The sequence below is a fragment of the Heterodontus francisci genome, unplaced genomic scaffold (genome assembly GCF_036365525.1).
Source record: "Heterodontus francisci isolate sHetFra1 unplaced genomic scaffold, sHetFra1.hap1 HAP1_SCAFFOLD_255, whole genome shotgun sequence".
Lineage (NCBI taxonomy): Eukaryota > Metazoa > Chordata > Chondrichthyes > Heterodontiformes > Heterodontidae > Heterodontus > Heterodontus francisci.
Window position 1 is genome coordinate 1,315,239 of NW_027142012.1, and position 4,594 is coordinate 1,319,832.

Consider the following 4,594-nt stretch of genomic DNA (forward strand, 5'->3'; position numbering starts at 1 on the left):
TTTTCCTCTGGACCACTTGCCATTGACCTGTTTGTCCAACTGCTGCCTCCTCCTCCATTGAATCTGTCTGTGGTGGAGGGGTTTCCGGGCGCTGGGTAGGTGCTGGGTCGTTGGTTTCAGCCACCTCCCCTTCCTTCTCAGGTTGAAGTTCCTCACTGCGGAGAACGTTGCTGGTCTCCTTTCGAACAGCGGACGCCTTCGTCGAACCTTCTCCCCTCCTTTCCTTGGACCCTGCCGCCTGAGCATAGCTGAGGCAACGTTTGGGGCAGGTCTTGTAGAGATGGCCTGCCGCACCGCACAAGTTGCAACACTTAGTCTGCTTACAGTCCTTGGTCTGATGGCCTTCCTCCTTGCAGTCTTGCAAACAACCATGCTGCAGTTGGCTGCCATGTGACCAGATTTGCCACAGGTGCGGCAAACTCTGGGCTGCCCAGCGTAGACCAAGAAGCCTCGACTTCCCCCGATAGTGAAGCTGGAGGGAGGGTGGATGATGGCTCCACTGGGATCTACCTTCAAGGTCACCTTGACCTGCCGCTTGCTGGTCCAAATCCCAAATGGGTCCTTGACATCAGTGCTGCTGCCGGCCACCTCGACGTACCTGGCGAGAATGGTGAGTACATCCAAAACCGGAACATGGGGGTTGCAGAGGTGAATCGTCACCACCCGGTCCCGTTGTGACGGAAGCGTGAAGAGCGGCTCCGCTGTGAGGATCGAAAGTGGCGCCCGATCCCCTTTCTCCTTGAACGCCTTCAGGAACTTGATGCATCCCGCCACGTTCCGGAACGTCACGTCGAAGTATCCACTGCTGGGGAAATCCTGCAGGCAGAAGACGTCCGTCGCTTGAAATCCTTCTCTCACACCAGCCCTTGAATGACTCAGTGTGAAGTGTCCAATGTGTGAAGCCACTGCCAGGGTTTGTCAATCTGGACAGTTTCAGCTCAGTTACTGGGGGCCTGGAATCCCCGCAGTTTGACTCTGTCTCTTATTGGTCACCCGCTTCTCAATCCAATTATTAACCAATAGGAGAATCGCATAGCAGTAAATAGTAGTTCTCATTGCCTTAGATTTTCCAATTGGAAAAAGCCCGGCAATTCCAGAGCAGGAAGGAATTGAAGTGATGGAAAATTTCAATTTTCAGGCAACAATTTTAAAATCTCTCATTTTATGTTCTGTTTTACTGTATTTACCGTCACAAAATCCTGACGCGATTTTAGGAATCGTTTTCATTTGTCAATCTGTTAACTGTGAGCGGCGGGAGGAAGGTCCGGTTCAGCAATTTAAAACGGGACAAATATCAGCTTCCTCTCTGTAAAAGGAACAAATTAGCGACTAACCGCTTCTCACAGGCTTCTCGGGGACTGACAGAAACGAGCGGTTTCTGATCTTTTCTCCTGAAAGAGGCGGATAATGCTGCAGGGAGCAATGAACTGCCCTTCACTTTCTGGCTGCTAATACACCCCTGACTTCAAACAGTTCAGACAGCGACTGATGCTTCTGCCGGAAAATGAGCAGATTCACCAGAATGATCCAGGTCCATCATGGCCAAAGACATCCAGCTGGCCGGCCGCATCCGCGGGGAACGCACCGAAAACCCAGCTTCAGTAACAAGTGTAACAAGGGCTCCTTTCAGAGCCACCAAATCAGCAAAGGAAAGAGCTGCCATCTCTGTTCATCATCAAACCCATTAGATTGGAGGGGCGGCCACATGGTTTCTGTTTTGTCACATCACTTTCCCGAAAGGCCTGTGGGACTGAGAGCTGATCTGGAATTTAGAAAGCAGCATTACGGGAGACTCATTGCTGCTCAGCACAATCTCAACCCCGCTCCTGGGATCCGTTAGCTGGCATTTGGGGAAAAGAAATGGATCCCAGTTTTATTTGGAAGGCATTAATGGAGCCGGGTCCGTTCACATGAGGGTTATTTACAAACATTACCCAATGAGTTCACTAATATTTGAATCCGTTGGAGATCAGTACACAGGATATGTAAGGCAGCTCGGTCACTCTGACTGAAACCGCCAGTTCCCCGGGGCTGCAGACCCTGACACTGCGGGGACAGAATCTCCGACTCTATCCCGCCGCCGGGGGGAACAGACAGCTCTGTGTCCGGAGAATAGGGAGGGCCGGGGGGAAGGCACATATTAAAGCGCTGCAATGGACTCAGCTCCTGTGTGTGCACAACTCTCGCTGATTCCGTGCTCTGGGAACAGTGTGGTCGAAACAGATCAGGTTAGGAGAGAAACACACAGCCCGAGAATGGCCTCTTCCTTCCTGCATTTACTCTGTTCCGGGAGCAGATTCTCATTGAGAAGCGGTGCTCAGATCACCGGAGAGAAATAAAAAACACAATTCAAACTGTCCAAATAAAAATCAAAGAATTAACCTGGACACTTCCATTATTAAATTAATTCATCAGCTCCGAACCAGTTCCCGTTGATGGACCGGGATGGTCTCGGGATTCATCAAATCGAAGGCAGCGGGATTGATTAAATTGTTGATTCTGGCACCCTGTAGTTCACTTCTTCACTTAACCAGAGGGGCAGATGTGTGAGCAGAGAAACAGAGCGAAATCCAGAGAGGGAACTGAAAAGACAACTGGACAGATGTGAAACAGGTCAATCCACTGTTCCAATAACTCCATCTCTGATTCCCTCCTGACAGTAACCAGCCCTTCACAGAGACTGTGGGTGGCTCTGAAAAGAGCCTTTGGTTTATTAGATGACATTTTGGCCGCTTTACTTTTTCTGGGAGCTCTGAGCGCTGGTTTTCTTGGGCAGCAGCACGGCCTGGATATTAGGCAGCACCCCGCCCTGAGCGATGGTTACCCCTCCCAGAAGCTTGATGAGCTCCTCGTCGTTGCGGACGGCCAGCTGCAGGTGTCTGGGGAAGATGCTGCTCTTCTTGTTGTACCGGGCCGCGCTCATGGCCAGCTCGAGGATTTCAGCGGTCAGATACTCGAGCACAGCAGCCAGATAGACCGGGACTCTGGCACCCACACGCTGAGCATAGTTACCCTTTCTCAGGAGTCGGTGAACCCGGCCCACCGGGATCTGCAGTCCTGCCCGGGAGGAGTGAGACTTGGCCTTGGCCCGAGCTTTCCCGCCAGTCTTTCCTCTTCCAGACATTTCCAAATTCTCACAAATACTTTCACAAAGAATGAATAATTTCCTTAGCATTAATAGCGTTCTGCAGGTAGTCAGGATGGCCGAGCGGTCTAAGGCGCTGCGTTCAGGTCGCAGTCTCCATTGGAGACGTGGGTTCGAATGCCACTTTTCACAAGTTGTGTTTTTAACTGCACTGGAGGCGTTTGGGAGCAGCGGTGAAGAGCAAAGAGAAAGCAGGAAAGAACATGGACAAGCAAAATAACAATGGACCCAAAGATGTTGCAACAAAACATTGGCGGACGAGGCAATGAAGCAAACAGCAGGGCACACAAAAGATCAAAAATGTAACCTTTGTATCGGGGTGGAAGATGTTGCCATATATCCTTAATGAATACTTTGCTGTTTTCCCGAATGAAAGTGTGATGCAGATATTGTTATTAAGGAGGAGGAGTGTGAAGTATTGGACGTGATAACTTAACGAGAGAGGAAGTCTTAATGGGATGAGCATCCTTGAATGTGGATAAATCATCAGGACCAGATGAAATGTCCCCCAGGCTGTTGAAAGAAGCCAGGGAAGAAATAGTGGAAGGTCTGACCATCATTTTCCAATCCCTCACTGGATACAGGTTTGGTGCCAGAGGATTGGAGGTCTTGTAACGTTGCAATAAAAGCAAAATACGAGGCAGATCAAGCATGGCTGATCCTTTCGAGTAGAGAAACAGGGCTGAATTCCCTGAACCAGTGCTACAGCTTTCAGAATAGAAGGAGCCTATACAAACCTGATGGGTTCCACTTAAACAAAAGAGCTGGAGGTGTTGACAGTCAGAACAGGTAAAATGTGGAGGACTGTTTGAAGCAGATGCTGTGTGGTTACTGTAGTTGTACTATGGAGTTATTTCAAGGAGGTGATTCTGAATGTAATGGATCAACGTGGACCCATCCAAGGCAAAGGTTCTAAGCTTCCCTGTGGTCCAGCCTGGTTGAATGGAACTGAAGCAAACAAATCATCCAGAAGAGGAAATAATATGTAAGGCCATGAAAGCACAGAATTCAGCTGGATGCAACACCAGATGGTATGGCAAGAGTGTAAAACAGCAACAGACTGGTGAATAAAACTTTCCCATTGAATGAGACAAGAGAAAAGTAGGGTAATAATAGTGTCAGGTGAGTTGTGACACTATTCACATTCCACCTTGATCTGAATAGGACTGTTGAAGGGAGTGATTGAGAAGAATAGAGGAGAAATGAAAAGAAAGGAGAAATAAACAAAAGGTCTTTTGATTTTAGAATGCTTGTTTTTGGAAATGACAGACTGTAAAGTGTGCGTGTCAGAAGATATAGAGCGAAGTTGGGTATGACAAGATCACAGGAAAGTTGTGCCCTGAGACAAGGTGCGTGTTGACAGGAAAGCTGCTTTCTTTTGCACAAAATGTAATTTATTCATATAATTTGTGCAATTACATTGCAAAGCAGTTCAAATTTAATATTACA

General features: G+C 48.5%; 1 non-coding gene across 1 annotated transcript; it reads left to right on the top strand.

The window, feature by feature from the left end:
- Positions 1 to 3,194: 3,194 nt before the first annotated feature.
- On the top strand, positions 3,195 to 3,277 carry trnal-cag (transfer RNA leucine (anticodon CAG)). The gene has a single exon. It is a non-coding gene; the product is annotated as a tRNA-Leu (tRNA).
- Positions 3,278 to 4,594: the final 1,317 nt, after the last annotated feature.